This window comes from Zophobas morio, unplaced genomic scaffold (assembly GCF_036711695.1).
Source record: "Zophobas morio isolate AGI-343-1 ecotype UQ-CSIRO unplaced genomic scaffold, CSIRO_AGI_Zmor_V1 ptg000022l, whole genome shotgun sequence".
Lineage (NCBI taxonomy): Eukaryota > Metazoa > Arthropoda > Insecta > Coleoptera > Tenebrionidae > Zophobas > Zophobas morio.
Window position 1 is genome coordinate 5,242,839 of NW_026972127.1, and position 21,723 is coordinate 5,264,561.

Consider the following 21,723-nt stretch of genomic DNA (forward strand, 5'->3'; position numbering starts at 1 on the left):
AGTCCTCGACGTACTGATTGGAAGAATAAAGCGCCGTTTCTAGACCCAGACAAAGATTTTCGAAATTTCAAAATTCAAATTCCAATATTAAAATAAAGCGTCTAAAGTTTCATTTCATTGAAAAAGCTTTTCGCAAAGTTGCATAAAAATATACAGAAAATTCTAGAATACACATCTCGACGAGTTAAATCAAAAATATAGTGTCTTATAAGCCCGGACACAGATTTTTCCAAACACGATTTTTTAAGTTATTATAAAAATTGACATTATTTATTTTGGTTATACCGGAAAAATAGTAGAAATTTTCGAAGAAATCAGGCCGAAATATCTTCTAAAGGTCGAGAATCTGTAGGACCATTCTTTAGTTGTAGTCGTAGATGCTCGAAAAAGTCGAAATTTTCGTGTATTGAAAAATTGAATTTTGGAAAAGTTGCCCTAAAATTTCCAAAAAATTCTAGAAGATAGTCCTAACGCACTGATTCGAAAAATACAGCGCCGTTTCTGGTCCTAGACAAAGATTTTCGAAATTTCCAAATTCAATTTCCAATATTAAAATAAAGCACCTAAAGTTTCATTTCACTGAAGAAGCTTTTGGCAAAGCTGCACAAAAATCCACAAAAAATTCTAGAATACAGATTTCGACGAGTTAAATAAAAAATATAGTGTTTTATAAGTCCGGACACAGTTTTTTCCAAACACGATCTTTTAAATCATTACAAAAATTGACATTTTTTATTTTGGTTATTCCGGAAAAATAGTAGAAATTTTCGAAGAAATCAGGCCGAAATATCTTCTAGAGGTCGAAAATCTGTAGGACCATTCTTTAGTTGTCGTCGTAGATGCTCGAAAAATGTCGAAATTTTCATGTATTGAAAAATTGATTTTTGGAAAGAAAAGTTGCCAAAAAACTTCCAAAAAATTCTAGAAAATAGTCCTCAACGCACTGATTCGAAAAATACAGCGCCGTTTCTGGTTCCAGACAAAGATTTTCGAAATTCCCAAATTCAAATTCCAATATTAAAATAAAGGGCCTAAAGTTTCATTTCATTGAAGAAGCTTTTGGTAAAGCTGTACAAAAATACACAAAAAATTCTAGAATACAGATTTCGACGAGTTAAATAAAAAATACAGTGTTTTATAAGCCCGGACACAGATTTTTCCAAACACGATTTTTTAAGTCATTATAAAAATTGACATTTTTTATTTTGGTTATTCCGGAAAAATAGTTGAAATTTTCGAAGAAATCAGGCCGAAATATCTTCCAAAGGTCGAAAATCTGTAGGAGCATTCTTTAGTTGTAGTCGCAGATGCTCGAAAAAAGTCGAAATTTTCATGTACCTAATGAAAAATTAAATCTTGGAAAACTTGCCCAAAAATTTCCAAAAAATTTTAGAAGATAGTCCTCAAGGCACTGATTCGAAAAATACAGCGCCGTTTTTGGTTCCAGACAAAGATTTTCGAAATTCCAAAATTCAAATTCCAATATTAAAATAAAGCGTCTACAGTTTCATTTCATTGAAGAAGCTTTTGGGAAAGCTGCACAAAAATCCACAAAAAATTCTAGAATACAAGTTTCGACGAGTTAAATAAAAAATAGAGTGTTTTATAAGCCCGGACACAGATTTTTCCAAACACGATTTTTTAAGTTATTATAAAAATTGATATTTTTTTTTGGTTATTCCGGAAAAATAGTAGAAATTTTCGAAGAAATCAGGCCGAAATATCTTCTAAAGCTCGAGAATCTGTAGGACCATTCTTTAGTTGTAGTCGCAGATGCTCGAAAAAGATCAAAATTTTCATGTATTGAAAAATTGAATTTTGGAAAAGTTGCCCACAATTTCCAAAAAATTCTAGAAGATAGTCCTCAACCCACTGATTCGAAAAATACAGCGCCGTTTCTGGTTCCAGACAAAGACTTTCGAAATTCCCAAATTCAAATTCCAATATTAAAATAAAGCGCCTAAAGTTTTATTTCATTGAAGAAGCTTTCGGCAAAGCTGCACAAAAATCCACAAAAAATTCTAGAACACAGATTTCGACGAGTTAAATAAAAAATATGGTGTCTTATAAGCCCGGACACAGATTTTTCCAAACACAATTTTTTAAATTATCCCAAGAAAGTGTCATTTTGTCATTTTGGATATTCCGAAAAAATAGTGGAATTCCAATATTAAAATAAAGCGTATAAAGCTTCATTTCACAGAAGAAGCTTTTGGCAATTACACAAAAATCCACAAAAAAATCTAGAATTCAGATCTCGACGAGCTAAATCGAAAAAATAGGGTTTTCAATTATTCCAAAAATTGCCATTTTTCATTCTCCGGCATAATTGTGGAAATTTTAGAAAAAATGAAGCCGAAATATCTTTTAGAGTTCGGATATCTATAGAAACATTCTTTAGGTTGTGGTTATAGATGCTCGAAAATAATCGAAATTTTCATGTATAGGGAAATTGAATTTTGGAAAAGTTGTCCAAAAATTTCCAAAAAATTCTAGGATATAGTTCTCGATACACTGATTCGAAAAATACAACGCCATTTCTAGTCCCAGACAAAGATTTTCGAAATTTCCAAATTCAAATTTCAATTTTAAAATAAAGCGTTTAAAGTTTCATTTCATTGGAGAAGCTTTTGGCAAAGTTGCACAATAATCTACAAAAAAATATGGAATTTAGATTTCGACGATCTAAATCGAAAAATATAGCGTTTTATAATCCACAAATTTTTAAAATTATTCCAAAAATGTCATTTTTCATTTTGGATATCCCGGAAAAATAGTAGATTTTCGAAATAGGTATTGAAAAATTGAATTTTGGAAAAGTTGCTCAAAAATCTCCAAAAAATTACACGATATAATTCACGACGTACTGAAAATTTTCGAAATATTCAAATTCAAATTCCAATAATAAAATGTCTCAAAATAGTTGTTCTTCATTCCAACAGGTAAAACTTCGCCTCGTAATTTGTTTGTCGACGTGACCACACTCTTTTAATTGGAGGCTTTACAAACCTCCAGCTGCGAAATAAATTGTTTCTTTCGAAGGCTCGCCGCAATACCCGTTGGATTTTCCATTTTTCCCCGGAGTCGCGTTGCTTTTCTGTTAAGCCCTTCCCGGAAAAACAAATTGCGGTTTAAGAGCGTTCTTTGCGCGTTGTAATGTGTTATATCTGCAAACGCTGAGTGCAGACAAGAATTCTCCTCGACAGCCGAATTAGATTAGGCGTCCATAGCGGCTCTGATGTGGCCATATTCAATTTTCCTTTGAGCGCCGTCTCAAAGGAATATGTGGAAAAGTGGAAGAGTCGAGGTCCTATGATTACATTTTAATGGTTACGGTTACCTGAAGGGAAAGCGGACCGCGGTCGGCCCGGAACGGATACTCATCCCGATTTATTTCATGATTATGACATTCCTTCTTTTGATGGTCTCCTGGATACATTCCATGAAGAAAAAAAAATTATAACAAGGTTTTTCCATGACGAATCGTCCGGAATGGGAAAATTGCCGGAGAAAATGCGAACGAGAAATTGGGTTTTGCTTTTGTTTGGGGGTTAGGGAAATGGCAGGAGTGCATGGGAATTGCGTTTTGGTGCAGGGGGATATAAATTTGATAATTTATAATGGGGATTTATGAGGGGGAAGACTGGAGTTTTATGGAGGCGCTTCTTCCAGAAGAGGTTTCACGTTTATGGGTTTTTTATTTGATACGAGCCAATGGCAATTTTTCCGTTTTTTGTAATTTTTGATACCCGTTTTACTGATTACTGGTTTTTTCGTACTTTAAATATTAAATTAATTACGCCAACAGCAATCACTTTGAAATATTACCTTTAGGCTCTTTTTAAGCGTGGGTTCGTCGCGATCCGACATCACAAGCAATCCGTTATGCAAAAAATCCAATACCGATATCAAACCGTCTTTGATCTCTCTAAAACATCCTTAAAAAGCAATCAATTAAAATGTAATTATTATTTCGTTAAATTTTTTCGTTTTGCTCTTAGCCTTTACGCCTTTGCCCACCGTCCGTAACGAAGACACTAATTAATTAAATTAAATCTTGGTTGAAACAAAGCTATTATATTTCAGGTCGACGATTCCTAACCCCATCATGAAACGGCTGTCACCGGTGTTTGCTTCAATTCGCTGTGTAATTTATCTGGAGAATGATGAGTTGCCAACAGACACAGCAACAATGAATTATTGTCGTGATACCGATATATCACCACCCATCCGTTTAGGGCCGTCTTCGCTAGAACGCCATCTTGCAAATCGTAATTAGAGAAGTTCAAGGATCCTCCAGCTAAGCTACACTCAGAAAAAAAAATTAATTAAATTTTCTCTGGAATATTCCGATCTAGAACGCTCCCTACTCCAAAGGGCTCCCCACACATTTGCAAAATAAATCCGCATTTGCACTTCTCCCATGTGCAAGCGGCATTAAAGTTTCACTAGCGTTGCAATTTTTCACCGTCTAAATTATGTAAAATGCGCTGCTGGAAAATCCAGTTCGAAATGGAGCTTGTCCACTGGGCATCGGAACAAAAAGGGAATTAAAAATGCCCAACGTGATGTGAAAATATGGACTTCGCTGCCACAGTTGCATTTCTTCTCATCGTTTCGTGTTTTTACGCAACTTCAATTTATTTCGTCGAACAATCGCATTAAAAGTATCAAAGCAGAATTGAGCGTTTCCGGTGAATTTTATCCGGTTAACAATGAGCAGGTGATCCGTTTCCAGTTTGTTGTTTGCACGAGAAATGCATTTTAATGGGATTAGGTGTTGCGATTGATGGAAGAATCAGCGGCGTACCATGACATTTGTGGGTGGGACAGTTTGGACTAGATTTCAGGAAGTTTTAGTGGCGGTTTTAACTTTCAGATTTCTGCATTTCTGACTAATAACCAAAAAAAAAAATAGGTTCCAGGTTATTTAGACAGAACTTCCTCCGCCCCTGAAGTACAGTCGAACAAGTTCTAAAGGTGTGAGATTAAGCCATTTTTGGTTAAAAAGTGTTTCTGCATATTTTTATAGTTTTATATGATGCGATTTTTGTGAGCTAGCGTACGAAATTATTAAATAAATAAATCCCGGTTCTTCAAAATGATTTTGGGATTTTTAATGATAAGCCCTATAAGTTAAAAAAATAGATAATACCAGCCACAATGTAAGAAAAATAGTATCGCGCAAGAATCGAACTCACCAGCGATTGTAATCACTCCGCTTAAATTGCTAATATAGAAGTTTACTTTGCAATTTGGATTTTTTTGCGAAAATCTGAATGCCTACGCTAAAAAACATTGATTTATTTGTTTCCATATTGGCGTATAAAGTAAAGTAGGCTTACGTGGTTCAGCACCCTGCCAATTATTTATTTTTTATTTATGCTATTTTGGTGGTACCCGATTCAGGGTTCATCCCCCTCCGCCAAAAACTTGTATCATTTTAAAAAACTCAATGTTAGGTTAGATTTTTTAAAAAGCTTATTAGTGTCAAGACTACCAGGAACTGGATCGGTTGAGTAAAATAAAATTTTTACTTGTTGGGCTTTATTATAGAAAAAAAAAATTAAGGCGGGTTCATAAACAACACGTATAGGACTACGTTGTTTTTTAAATATAAATAGGAGTAGCATTTGCAAGACAAAAATTTTGAGGTGACGTAATGAAATTATTATTGGGGATGAACATACAAATTTTAATATGTGTTTTGAAATATACCATATTTCTAACATACATCTAAAATTTGACAACAATCGGTTCAATAGTTTTGGAGATTATCTCTCAAATAGACGACAAACAGACAGACGACAGACAGACAGACGACAAACAGCCAGACGACAGACAGCCAGACAGACAATAGACTGACACGACGGTAGACAGACGACAGACAGGCGACAGGCATTTTCCTTTTGGCGATTCGGAAAAATGGTAGAAATGTTCACCAAAATGGAATCGAATAACACTTGTGGGGGTCTAAAACAGCAACAAAAAAATATTTTCCTAAATTACGAAGGTCCTCAGGAGAAGTTACACAAAAATCCCTAAAAAATTCTAGAATATAAATCTCGACAAGCTAAATCGAAAAATATAACGTCTTATAAATTCCGGACACAGATTTTTCCAAACACAAATTTTTAAGTTGTCCTAGAAACTGTCATTTTTCATTTTGGATATTCTAGAAAAATAGAAGAAATTTTCGAAGAAATAAAGCCGAAGTATCTTCTGGATGTCGGGAATCTATAGAAAAATTTATTTACCTAGTACCCGTAGGTGCTCGAAAAAATTCGAAACTTCCATGTATTCGAAAATTGAATTTTGGAAGTTATCCAAAAATTTTCAAAAAATTCTAGGATATAGTTCTCGACGTACTGATTCGACAAATATAGGGCGTTTCTGGTCCCAGATAAAAATTTTTGAAATATTCGAATTCAAATTCCGATATTTAAATATTTCAAAATTATCATTTTTCATTTTGACGATTCAAAAAAATGCTAGAAATTTTGCACAAAAATGAATCGAATAACTTTTGTGAAGATCTAAAACAACAGAAAACCATTTCTTTTGCTAAATTTCGAAAGTGCTCAGGAAACATTAAAAGATTCATTTCATTGACAGACAGACTACAGACAGACACACAGACGACAGACAACAGAAAAGAACAGACAGATGACAAATAGTCCACAGACAGCAGATAGACAGACAGAAGACAAGACAGACAGACAGACAGACACAAGGCAGACAGACGGCAAACAGATAACAGACAGACAGACAGACAGACAGACAAACAACAGACAGACGACAAAAAAACACTGAAAGGGTAAAACGCATACAAAAGCAAAAAAGGTACGAAGAAAAATGAACTGAACAAAAAAGCAGTAAAAAAAGACAAAGAGAATGAACTCCACAAAATCACAAAAAATACAAAATGCACACGAAAAGTAAAATGGTGGTAAAAAGGGACAAAAAAGACGTGAAACAGAACACAAAAGAAGCCCCAAAAAGGTACAAAAAGTCAGCAATAAAAAGGTAACAAGAAATAGCTGCGAATGGTAATCAATGATCAATAGAAACAAAAAAGAGGGTAAAAAAGAGAAAACAGAGGAATAAAAAGCCCAAAATGGAAAAAGAAAAAAAGTTACAAAAATTAAAAATAGTGACAAAGAAGACAATAAGTTTGAAAAGGGCCATAAACAGTAACTATGCAAGATTTCAAGTGACGTCATCACATTGTCAAAGAATAAATATAAAATTTGACAGCAATTGGTCCTGTAGTTTCGGTAATTATCTGTCTAGTTAAAAACGAGAGACAGACAGATGACAGACAGGCAATAGACAGACGAAGTCAGACAGACGACAGACAGACAGACAACAGACAGACAGACAACAGACAGACAGACGACAGATAAAACAGACAGCAGACAGACGACAAAAACCACTGAAAGGGTAAAACGTATACAAAAGCAAAAAAGGTACGAAGAAGAGTGAACCGCACAAAAAAACAGTAAAAAAGGGACAAAGAGAATGAACTCCACAAAATCACAAAAAATACAAAATGCACACGAAAAGTAAAAAGGTGGTAAAAAGAAACAAAAAAGACCTGAAACAGAACACAAATGAAGCTCCAAAATATACAAAAAGTCAGCAATAAAAAGGCAACAAGAAATAGCTGCGAATGGTAATCAATGATCAATAGAAACAAAAAAGAGGGTAAAAAAGAGAAAACAGAGGAATAAAAAGCCCAAAATGGAAAAAGAAAAAAAGTTACAAAAATTAAAAATAGTGACAAAGAAGACAAAAAGTTTGAAAAGGGCCATAAACAGTAACTATGCAAGATTTCAAGTGACGTCATAACATTGTCGAAGAATAAATATAAAATTTGAAAGCAATTGGTCCTGTAGTTTCGATAATTATCTGTTTAATTAAAAACGACAGACAGACAGATAACAGACAGGCAACAGACAGACGAAGTCAGACAGACGAAGTCAGACAGACGACAGACAGATGACAGACAGACAGACAACAGACAGACAGACAACAGACAGACAGACGACAGACAAACAGACAACAGACAGACGACAAAAAACACTGAAAGGGTAAAACGTATACAAAAGCAAAAAAGGTACGAAGAAGAGTGAACCGCACAAAAAAACAGTAAAAAAGGGACAAAGAGAATGAACTCCACAAAATCACAAAAAATACAAAATGTACACTAAAAGTAAAAAGGTGGTAAAAAGAAACAAAAAAGACCTGAAACAACACAAATGAAGCTCCAAAATATACAAAAAGTCAGCAATAAAAAGGTAACAAGAAATAGCTGCGAATGGTAATCAATGATCAATAGAAACAAAAAAGAGGGTAAAAAGGGAAAATAAAGGAATAAAAAGCACAAAATGGAAAAAGAAAAAAGTGACAAAAATTAAGAAAGTCGACAAAGAAGACAAAAAGTTTGAAAAGGGCCATAAACAGTAACTATGCAAAATTTCACGTGACGTCATCACATTGTCAAAGAATAAATATAAAATTTGACAGCAATTGGTCCTGTAGTTTCGGTAATTATCTGTCTAATTAAAAACGAGAGACAGATGACAGACAAGCAACAGACAGACGAAGTCAGACAGACGACAGACAGACAGACGACAAACAGACGACAGACAGACAGACGACAGACAGACAGACAGACGACAGACAGACAGACGACAGACAGACAGACGACAGACAAACAGACAACAGACAGACGACAAAAAACACTGAAAGAGTAAAACATATATAAAAGCAAAAAAGGTACGAAGAAGAATGAACTGCACAAAAAACAGTAAAACAGAGACAAAGAGAAGGAACTCCACAAAATCACAAAAAATACGTAATGAACATAAACCTAAAAAATGTACAAAAAAAGGTATTAAAAGCGCCTAATAAAAGCTACAGAAAAGAGGGACAGAAAATGCACACGAAAAGTAAAAAAGTGGTAAAAAGGAACAAAAAAAATATACAATAGAACACAAAAGAAGCCCTAAAAAGGTACAAAAAATTCAGCAATGAAAAGGTAACAAGAAATAGCTGCGAATGACAATAAATAATCAATAGAAACAAAAAAGAGGGTAAAAAAGGGAAAACAAAGAAATAAAAAGCACAAAATGGAAAAAGAAAAAAGTGTCAAAAATTAAGAAAGGTGACAAAGAAGAGAAAAAGTTTGAAAAAAGCCATAAGCAGTTACTATGCAAAATTTTAGGTGATGTCATCACATTGTCGAAGAATAAATATAAAATTTGACAGCAACTGGTCGTCTAGTTTCGGTAATTAACTGTCTAATCAAAAACGACAGACAGACAGATAACAGACAGATCATAGACAGACAGACATACGACAGACAGACGACAAAAAAGCACTGAAAGAGTATAAACGCATAAAAAAACAAAAAAGGTACGAAGAATCAACTCCATAAAAAACAGTAAAAACGCACGAAAAAGGTATTAAAAACGCCTAATAAAAACTTTTCACACGAAAGTGTAAAAAAATGGTAAAAAGGGATACAGAAGAGATGAAACTGAACAAAAAAAAAGCAATAAAAAAAGACAAAAAAGTTAGCAATAAAAACTAACAGGAAATGGCGGCGAATGACAATAAATAATTAATAGAAACAAAAAAGGGGGTAAAAAAAGGAAAATAAAGGAATAAAAAGGCACACAAAGAAAAAAGAAAAGAGTGACAAAAATTAAGAAATATGATATAGAAGACAAAATGTTTGAAAAGGGGCATAAAAGCTGTTACTATGCAAAATTTTCAGGTGACGTCATCATCAATCACATTGTTGTGGAAAAATAAAAATATTAAATTTGACAACAATCGATTCTGTAGTTTCAATGATTATCTGTCTAATAAAATCGACAGTCGACAGACAACAAAAAAAACCACTGAAAATGGTAAAACACATACAAAAGCAAAAAAGGTATGAAGAAGAACGAACCGCACAAAAAAGCAGTAAAAAAGCCACAAAGAAAATGAACTCGAGAATAACACAAAAAGAATACAAAATGCACCAAAAATGAAAAAAAAAAGTACAAAAAAAGGTACCAAAAACGCCTAATAAACGCTACAAGGAGACAGAAAATGCACACAAAAAGTAAAAAGATGGTGAAAAGGGATAAAAAAGAATAAAACAGAACAAAAAAGGAATCTCCAAAAAGATACAAAAAAAATCAGCTATAAAAAGGTAACAGGAGATGGATGCAAATGACAATAAATAATTAATAGAAACAAAAAACAAGAGGTAAAAAAGGGAAGAATAAAGGAATAAAAAGGCACAAAATGAGAAAGAAAAGAGTGACAAAAATTAAGGAAGTTGACAAAATAGACAGAAAGTTTGAAAAGAACCATAAAAACAGTTACTGAGTAAATCTAACTTACTAAAATCGACAGAAAAACGACAAAAAAGCACATGTAGGACAAAACGCATACATACAATAGCACAAAGAAAGTATGAAAAAGAACGAATTCGACCAAAAAAGCGGTAAAAAAAACACATAAAAAAACTGAACTCCACAAAAGACAAATAAATACAAAATACACCAAAAACCCGGAAATAAAATACTCCTATATAAAAAAGGTATTAAAAGGGCCTAATAAAGGCTACAAAAAGATAAACAGAAAATGCACAGGAAAAAGTAAAAATATAGTAAAAAAGGATAAAAAAGACAATACAAAAGAAAACCCCAAAAAAATACAAACAAGTCAGCAATAAAAAATCAATAGAAACAAAAAAGGGGCCAAAAAGGGAGAGAAGAGTAGAAAAAAGGCACAAAAAGAAAAAAACAGAAAAATGACAGAACATTTAAAAAGTAACAAAGAAAACTACAATTAAAAATAAGGTACAAAAAAGATTACTATATAAAATTTTAGACATAAAATTTGACAAGAATTGATTGCTTTTATTAGCTTGGGTTGTATGTATCTATGTATGTATGTAACGGAATCTTTGAGCTTAATTTTCATCGGTTTCTAAAAGTCTGATCATCTTGAAACTTTGCACACGTCTCAAGGATCGATGACAATGCAATAATTTGATAACAGTTTCCCATTATCCTTATTAGGACCGCCAGGATTTATAAATTCTTTTATGGATCCTGTGTAGTGGAGTAAAAGAGATAAAGCTAGCGCGCGATCTGCGCATGCCTGTAGTATCTGGTTTACTCTTCGTTGTAATTATAATCTTGATTAAAATACAAATAACGGATATTAAATGAAAAAAACAAGAACGGACTTTTAATTAACTAAACGTGTGCAAAAATGGCTGATCGCATCTTAATTGTGTCAGTATATACCACGGTTATCTCTCTCCGTGTCGATTATACCGATCTATACCGATTATTTCTGTTTCAAGGAGAATTTCTGCATAGCTTTGGTTTTACAGTCGGTAAAGAAGGAATTAATTATAATTAAAACATATCTAATCATGAATTCTCACCAACTTAAATAAAGATAACAAATTTTGATTCAGAAATACAAACATGGAGGAAAATTAACTATTTGGGGGGTAAAACTAACCACAATGATGAATTGTGTCCCGTTGGTCCGTGAGGGCGATTGATTTCGAACTAATTCCCGTTGATCGATCATACGGAGACCACTGAGTGGTTCTTTCTAGAAAAATCTAAATAAGTAATTAATTCCCCAATTTATGAATTTGTCGCAGACTAAAAAATGAAAAATAAATAATAGTTTAAAAAACTAAAAAAACACGCTTTTATTGCTAATCGAACTAAAAACTAGAAAATAATTTTTAATGACAGAGTTTAATATTACAGTAGTAGAAGATCAAACAATCAATCATAATAAATCACCTCAAATTAAAATTATAATAAAATTTAAGTTATTAACAGAATAATTCAATTCAGAGTAAAAAGCGTGGGGTGCATTTTACTGCGGTTCATAACTATCCTCTCATAGATAGTTGCCAATAGAATGATTGTAATATTTAAAATATCAAGCACCCCACGCTTTTTACTCTGAATTGAATTATTCTGTTAATAACTTAAATTTTATTATAATTTTAATTTGAGGTGATTTATTATGATTGATTGTTTGATCTTCTACTACTGTAATATTAAACTCTGTCATTAAAAATTATTTTCTAGTTTTTAGTTCGATTAGCAATAAAAGCGTGTTTTTTTAGTTTTTTAAACTATTATTTTTCCGTACTCGAAGGGTTACAAAACATTAAAAAACCATGAAGTACACCTACACTTGGGAAACAAAAACTATAAAAAACAAGCGTGACCCTATATGGAAATGTTTGCAACGAAAGTTTCGGATGACGTCATCGACATTGTAGCGGGGATAAATATATCGATTTCGATACGTATAGTGTAACACTAATAAAAAGAGTACAATGTTCCCAAAATTTTGGGAAACTTGAAGATCATTTCTGATTGCATAAAAAATTAAATGAATCTGATTCATTCACATTTTTCCATGACGTCACTAGCTTTCTAGAGGGGAGGAATTAGTATTTCATTATTATATATTTAGTAACTCTTATCATTGTTTTGTAATGTTTGTATCTTTGGAAAATCTCAAAAAAGTCAACTTCATATATCACACTGAATTGCTAAATATTAAATAAGAATTACTGAAAAATATTTAAGTAGAATTTTAGTAAAATTTTGGAGTGACGTCATCAGACAAATTTTGAATAGAATTGTATCAATGCACGATATTCTAAAAATCGTAAAACACACTTAAGATTTCACAATAATCAGTCCACTAGTTTCTGTGACCATTTGTCTAATCAAATCGCCAACAGACGGAAATAGGAGACCTATCTTTTATTTTCTAGGAACTACGGAATGCCAAGAAAGCATTTCATCATATAACCAAACTAATCTATTGTTGAGAATTTGAATCACGTTTCCAGATTATTACTATTCAAAGATTCAACAAGAACAACAACACGACAGTCCAGAACTACGATTAAATGTGGCCATTATGTGTAAGTTCATCACAGTCCTCACCGCAACTACAAACAAAATGACGCTTCAGACAAGCAATTAGTCGCTTTAAGAGGTAATAATTTTTTTACAGCCATTTATAACGAAGAAAATGAAAACAGCTTGTTTTAGATGGGAGATAAAATTGATTAGTGGTGTCCATCTTGCTGTAATTCCCGTTGATGGTTGATTATCCGAATTAGGCCGTTCCTAAATTACTCTGTGTAATTGAAGCTCCACATTGCCTGATTTATAAAGGAAACAGACGGATAATTTAAGTGAAGAAGTTTGGGACAATTTGTGAGCCCACGGTGGATCTAAATTTGATGTGTGATGGTTGCGGCCTCCAATATACATACATTTTATTAAATAATGCAACGACGCTGCGACAAATTGCCCTGGCACACGACAAACCTTATTCAAGCCGGGAATAAATAATTCTCAAAAACATATTTTCGCAAATTTAATTACGTTTGAATCCGACTATTGTAGTTCCGGATTTCAATCAATAGTTCTCATTATTATTAAACAAACAATGCCAAAGCACGAACGTCTATTATGTTGGAGTTTATTGAATGGTTTTGTGTTCTTCGGCGAGATTGGATTGGATTATTCGAACATCGATTGCGCAAAAATTAGAACTTTTTTAACTACAGTACAACTAATCGTGTTTTTTGATTTTCTGGCGACGCATCCGACCGAAATCCGCCCTTTGGTGCCCCACTGGCCCGAACACAGCCGCAGTCCGCCATTCAATTACCGTTCAATTCTGTTAATGCGGCCTTTGATCTTCGCAGCGAAAAGCGCATCATCGAATTCCTGCTGCATCTCCACCGACAAAAATCCTGCTGCTAAAGCCATCATTAAAACCGTGTTATTCTCATCAGACGGCATTTAATAACAGCATCGACGCGCATTGCATTTCAATGGACACGGGATTCAATAATTCATGCGACATGTTATCCGGAAACAGCAGTTGCTTTCCGGAAGTCAGGTAAAAGCAAACGTCACGTCTGTTCGCAGGAAATGTATGTTTGCCATGAACCGTACGTCGATTTGCCAAATTGACTTTAATTAGGCTAAAACTTGGGAGGAAAAATTTTTCTAATTATTTTTTCCGAGGTGATTGGACGGGTAATTAACGATGCTCTGGGAAATTTAAGGTGGAGGCGTTTATTTGGAGTTTAATGAAACCGAGGAGGGTGTAATTAATGCACAGTTTAGAGGAGATGAATTATGGGGCAATTTGGAAAAAGTTCGGGGGGCGAAATTGGCGATTTTTATCAATTTGTGTCGAAGGTGACGGCAGGTTTCGCATTTCTTACCAAGCAGCAGGCGACAGATAATTTTTTATGGAATTGGAAGAATTTTGTAGCTGGTTTTATTTTTATTATTGGACATTATTTGCAGGATTAACGATGACAGTGTGATTTAATAAACGATTAAATCGTTTTCATTATCAAAGTTGTAATGAAAAGTTAATTATTTCTGATGGATTTATCAATAAAATGCAGCGCAGTCAAATAATTTTGCATTACTTAGTAAAATTGTGACGCGGTTAATAGTAACCCTATTGCATAAACAGCGTGGAATAAAACGACACAACTAGAAAAATGTCATTTTTGTGCCAGGTATTTGTAATTCAATCAAGTAGCGTCTTCTGTGTAATTGATTATCAGTTGTGTACGTTCTACGTGTTTTTAATTTCAACGTTTTAATTTAAGGAGCTCGTGTCCGGTCCTAGATTAATGTGTTCTCAGAAGTCGGAAGTGTTTATTTGTACATTTTTCAATTTTTTTTTTTTGTTGCAAAATTTGTTAGGTAGTAAATTGTCGCGTCATCGTCTACTAGTTAACATTTTTTAGATCGCTTTCCCACATATGACTTTAATTAATTGTTAATTGATCATTTTCATGGGCGCTATAATCAGTGTGGGAATGTCGTTTCATTTGAATTAACTCTTCAGCACTGATGTAAATGCTCCCAGGGGAAATATAGCTGTTTTTATTGTTGGAATAAACGGCATGAATTATTTAGTTAAATGTTTCAATTATTGCTGTATTATGCAGTGTTTTAGTTATTGTTTTTTTTTTCTCATATTTTCCATTTTCCTGCTTTAACAAGAATTGTGCCGACTCCAACGGTATAGAAGATTTATTTCCTCGTTGTTTTATCCTATTATTATTTTGTTCCACACTATTTTTTACTTTCCGAGCTACGGTGGAACAGTTCATGGTCCCTAAAATATGAAAAAATAGGTCCCCCTTTTCGTATGTCTGTCGTCTGTGTCAAATTTTAAACACATGTTAGGAATATCATCCAAATGGTAAAAAACTAACCAAAATTTGTCTAATTATCCCCGCCAATAATTTGATGACGTCACTTCAAAATTTTGCATTGTAAATGCTATTTAAATTTGATAAAATAACATATTCTTGTACTTGTAGATTATGAATCAGCTTTGAGTTTTACCACAGGCATCCACTTTTTATCCAAAAAATCAAAATTGTAAACAAAATGTTTCTCGATTTATACTCTGTTTGAGACCTATTTTTGAACTTTTCGTGTTTTATTCTTTACGAATTTGAAAAAGTCATGAGTGCCGAGTGTTTGGGTACCCATAGTGCATTATTTTGGGAGCCCATGGAAGTTTTTTTTGTAAATCGTTTAAAAAAATTTTGGGGGACTTTGGTATTCTATTTTTGGGAAATTCTAAAATGATCTTTTTTTGGGACCTCGTTTTTTTTTTTAATTTAAAATAATCTTGAGATTTTAGGTATTCCTGTCTGGAAAGAATTTGAGAGTGCTTTAGACTTTTAGAGCATCTAGTGTCCTTTCTTATAATAATTAAATTAAATTTTTTGGGATAACTCAACTCAAGTCATTTCTCGTTTGCCAAAATCAGTCTTATCTTAGCAGGTACTCGCCCCGCCCACCTACCCTCTCTTTTCTTAGAGGATATGTCATCTGCCAAAGTCAGTGTCATCTTAACAGGTACTCCACCCACCCTCTCTTTTCTTAAAGGATATGTCATTTGCCAAAGTCAGTGTTATTTTAGCTGGTACTAGCCCCGCCCACCCGCCCTTTCTTTTCTTAGAGGATATGTGATTTGCCAAAATCAGTCTTATCTTAGCAAGTACTAAACCACCCACCCTCTATTTTCTTGGAAGGTATGTGATATGCCAAAATCAGTCTTATCTTAGCAAGTAGTAGCCCCACCCACCCTCTATATTCTTGAAAAGTATGTGACTTGCCAAAATCAGTCTTATCTTAGCAAGTAGTAGCCCCACCCACCCTCTATATTCTTGGAAAGTATGTGATTTGCCAAAATCAGTCTTATTTTAGCAAGTACTAGCCCCGCCCACCCACCCTCTATTTTCTTGGAAAGATGTGATTTGCCAAAATCAGTCTTATCTTAGCAACTACTAGCCCCACCCACCCACCCTCTATTTTCTTGGAAAGTATGTGATTTGCCAAAATCAGTCTTACCTTAGCAAATACTCGTCCTTTATTTTCTCAGACGATATGTCATTTCCCAAAATAAGACTTATATTAGCAAGTACTAGCAAGTACTTGCTATAATAAAGGGCAGGTGGTTGGGGCTAGTACTTTCTAAGATAAGACTAATTTTGGCAAATCACATACCTTCCAACAAAATAGAGGGTGGGTGGGTGGAGCTAGTACTTGCTAAGATAAGACTTATTTCGGTAAATGACATATCCTCTGAAAAAATAGGGGGCTGGTGGGCGGGGCAAGTACTTGTTAAGATAAGACTGATTTTGGCAAATCACATACTTTCCAAGAAAATAGAACGGGGGTGGGCGGGGCTAGTACTTGCTAAGATAAGACTGATTTTGGCAAATGACATACTTTCCGAGAAAATAGAGGGTGGGTGGGTGGGGCTAGTACTTGCTAAAATAAGACTGATTTTGGCAAATCACATACTTTCCAAGAAAATAGAGGGTGGGTGGGCGGGGCTAGTACTTGCTAAGATAAAACTGATTTTGGCAAATCACATACTTTCCAAGAATATAGAGGGTGGGTGGGTGGGGCTACTACTTGCTAAGATAAGACTGATTTTGGCACATCACATACCTTCTAAGAAAATAAAGAGTGGGTGGGCGGGGCCAGTACTTGCTAAGATAATACTGAACCATATTATTTTATGTGATTTGCCAAAATCACTCTTATCTTAGCAAATAGAAACAAAAAATGAAAAACTGAAAAATTGAAAAGTGAAAAACTGAGGACTCGTGAAGTTGTTGATCGAAAAATTGCAAAATCTAAAAATCGAAACAATTTAGTAAAAATTAAATTAAATTAAAAAAATGTCATTGTACATTCTGTAACTTATTTATCGATATAAAATCCAACTTCCATTCTTCAGAGCCAATAAGAATGATAAAACTTGCTAAAATAGAACTGAATAATATTAAGAGTGGTCACTGGAACGATGAAGGGGTGGGTCGGCGGTGGGTACCCGTGGTGTATTATTTTCGGAGCCCATGGAGATTTTTTTTTTGTAAATCGATTAAAAAAAATTTGGGGACTTTTGTATTCTATTTTTGGAAAATTCTGAGCTGACCTGTTTTTGAGTCAATTTTGGGACCTCGTTTTTTTTTAATTTAAAATAATCTTGAGGTTTTAGATATTCCTGTTTGGAAAGAATTTGAGAGTGCTTTAGAGCATCTAGTGTCTTTTCTTATAATAATTAAATTAAATTTTTTTGGATACCTCGTTTAAGTTATGTCTCGTTTGCCAAAATCAGTCTTATCTTAGCAGGTACTCGCCCCGCTCACCCACCCTCTCTTTTCTTAACGGATATGTCATTTGCCAAAATCAGTCTTATCTTAGCAAGTACTAAACCACCCACCCAGCCTCCATTTTATTGGAAGGTATGTGATATGCCAAAATCACTCTTATCTTAGCAGGTACTCGCCCCGCCCACCCACCCTCTCTTTTCTTGGAAGATATGTCATCTGCCAAAGTCAGTCTCATCTTAGCTGGCATTAGCCCCGCCCACCCGCCCTTTCTTTTCTTGGAAGGCATGTGATTTGCCAAAATCAATCTTATCTTAGCAAGTACTAGCCCCGCCCACCCACCCTCTATTTTCTTAAAAAGTATGTGATTTGCCAAAATCAGTCTTATCTTAGCAAGTACTAGCCCCACCCACCCACCCTCTATTTTCTTGAAAAGTATGTGATTTGCCAAAATCAGCCCTATCTTAGCAAGTACTAGCCCCGCCCACTCGTCCTTTATTTTCTCAGAGGATATGTCATTTCCCAAAATAAGACTTATATTAGCAAGTATGTACTAGAAAGTACTTGCTAAAATAAAGGGCAGGTGGTCGGGGCTAGTACTTCCTAAGATAAGACTAATTTTGGCAAATCACATACCTTCCAAAAAAATAGAGGGTGGGTGGGTGGGGCTAGTACTTGCTAAGATAAGACTTATTTCGGCAAATGATATATCCTCTGAAAAAATAGGGGGCTGGTGGGCGGGCCAAGTACTTGTTAAGATAAGACTGATTTATGGCAAATCACATACTTTCCAAGAAAATAGAGGGTGGGTGGGTGGGACTACTACTTGCTAAGATAAGACTGATTTTGGCAAATCACGTACCTTCCAAGAAAATAGAGGGTGGGTGGGCGGGGCTAGTGCTTGCTAAGATAAGACTGAACCATATTATTTTATGTGATTTGCCAAAATCACTCTTATCTTAGCAAGTAAAAACAAAAAATGAAAAACTGAAAAATTGAAAAATGAAGAACTGAGAACTCGTGAAGTTGTTGATCGAAAAATTGCAAAATCTAAAAATTGAAACAATTTAGTAAAAATTAAATTAAATTAAAAAAATGTCATCGTAGATTCTATTATTTATTTATCGATATAAAATCCAACTTCCGTTCTTCAGAGCCAATAAGAATGATTGAACAAAACGGAATAGGGGTGGGTGGGTGAGGAAAAATTGCAAAATCTAAAAATTGAAACAATTTAGTAGCTAGTACTTGCTAAGATAAGACTGATTGTGGCAAATTACATACCCTCTAAGAAAATAGAGGGCGGGGGGGCGGGGCTAGTACTTGTTAACGTAAGACTGATTTTGGTAAATGACATATTCTTTAAAAAAATGAAGGGCGGGTGGGTGGCGCTAAAATTTGCTAAGATAAGACTGATTGTGGCAAATGAATTACTTTCTAGGAAAATAGAGGGCGGGGCTAAAACTTGCTAAGATAGAACTGAACAATATTAAGAATAGTCACTGGAATGTTGAAAGGGTGGGTGGGCGGGGCTACTGTTTTCTCATAAAAGTAGAAAAAAGCGAAACTTAGCTTACTTTTACAAAAAATTATCAAAATTTGGAAACATTATTGGAGAATAAATATCAAATTTGACAACAATTGGTCCTAAAGGTTTAGGTGATTATATGTCTAATAAACAGACGAAAGACAGACGACAACAATACGAAAAAAATAAAAAGACAACACAAAAGAAAGCCCCAAAAGAGTACAAAAAAGTCAGGTATTGAAAAATAACAAGAAATTGATACAAATGTCAATAAAAAATCAATAGAACCAAAAAATGGAACGAAAAGGGGAAAAGAGTGGAAAAAAGCACAAAAAGGAAAAACAGAAAAATAACAATTTAAAAAAGTTAACAAAGAAAACAAAAATTTTAAAAGGGCACAAAAAATGTTTCAACGCAAAATCTTAAACATAAAATTTAATTACAATTGGTCCTGACAAACGGCACACAGATGACAGATGACAGAAACAGGGGACCTATTTTATCTTAGCTAGTACTTCTTAGAGGGCGGGGGGGCGGGGCTAGTACTTGTTGACGTAAGACTGATTTTGGTAAATAACATATCCTCTAAGACAATAGAGAGCGGGTGGGCGGGGCTAAAACTTGCTAAAATAGAACTCAACAATATGGTCACTGGAACGATGAAGGGGCGGGAGGGCGGGGCTACCGTTTGCTCATATTAGTAGAAAAAAGCTAAACTTCCCTTACTTTTACAAAAAAATATCAAAATTTGGAAACATTATCGGAGAATAAATATAAAATTTGACAACAATTGGTCCTATAGGTTCGGTGATTATATATGAATAATGACAATAAAAAATCAATAGAACCAAAAATAGGAACGAAAAGGGGAAAAGAGTGGAAAAAAGCACAAAAGAGAACAGAAAAATAACAATTTAAAAAAGTGACAAAGAAAACAAAAATTTTAAAAAGGCACAAAAAAAGTTTCAATGCAAAATTTTAAACATAAAATTTGATAACAATTGGTCCTGACAACAGGGGACCTATTTTATCTTAGCTAGTACTTCGTACAGGGCATATTCTTTAAAAAAATGAAAGGTGGGTTGATGGCGCTAGTATTCGCTAAGATAAAACTGACAGAAAATATAGTGTGGGTAGCATTATCTATACTTCTTATGACTGCACGTGTCGGAATTGACATAAGTGAACACAGTGTATTTTCGTAACAGATTGCGCTCAAATTAAAGGCAGTGGCGGAGTGTAGGTCATTGAGTATGATATATTAACTTACATTTACACTCAGATGGGATACAAGTTTTAGAAGAATACCCAAAAAATAACAGCAGGAATTTTGAACATCTCTAGTGTTATACTTTAATGGATTTTTCTTTTGTTGCTTTTGTTTATGTTTATCATTCATAAATGTGTTATTAAATGTTCTTTTTGGTTCATTTATTAAAAAAAAATTACGTCATTTTTCAGACACACGGTATATATATTTTTTATTTTCTATTTATATGCTGCAAAGGAAAAAGTTTCTCGATTTATACTCTGTTTGAGACCTATTTTTCGCACTCTTGGGGTAAAAATTATGAAAATGGAGCAACACTCTAAATTTCCTATTTTAAACATCGTTTATAAAAACATGTTAGGAATATCGTGTAGATGATAAAACGCTAATCAAATTTGTCTAATCATCCCCGCCAACAATTTGATGACAGCAACTCAATATTTTGCATGGTAAATGCTATTTAAATTTGATAAAATAGCATATTCCTGTACTTGTGGTTTATGAATCAGATTTGAGTTTTCACCCCAGTGATCCAGATTTTCCTAAAAAAACAATCAAAATTGTGTTATTACGTTTCATAGAAGTATCAGAAGAGAACGTTCAATGACTGGCCAGCTCGAGCGAGGTCAGTTCATTAGTGATCATAATAATAACGCGACGGACACGAGTTCGATCCCCTCATGGGCCACTTTTTTCTCTTACACTATGACTGTTATTATCTACATGTTTTAACTTAGTTATAAATAAAATTTCGTATCTTTTTTTTGTATCTACTTAGGTATTTAACTTTCTCCTGAATTTATCTTTATCTTTATTTTACTTCCCTAGGCATCCTGATTTTTTTTTTTGGGTCACGTTTTTTTTACAGTGTGGCTAGCATTATCTATATTTCTTATGATTGCACGTGTTGGAATTGACATAAGTGAACACAGTGTAACAGATTGCGTTCGAATAAGAAAAACAAGGTTTCCAAGAAATCAAAAAAAAAACCTAAAATCCTTGACACTCAATTTCTTCGTTCCGCTTCTTCTTTTCATGGTTCGTTCTCTACTCCAAATTTTATAACTATTAATTAATTTTAGTCCTTTAATATCAAAAATGCTTGATAACGGTGAGGAGTTCTGGCTGTCGGCAGTGTCACTTATCGAAAATGAAACTTCTAACATGTATTTATGCGCACAG

General features: G+C 34.0%; 1 protein-coding gene across 1 annotated transcript in view; it reads right to left on the minus strand.

The window, feature by feature from the left end:
- The window catches only part of LOC135133653 (leucine-rich repeat-containing protein 70-like), a 186,645-nt gene that overhangs the window by 59,998 nt on the left and 104,924 nt on the right, over window positions 1-21,723 (minus strand). The window lies entirely within an intron of this gene.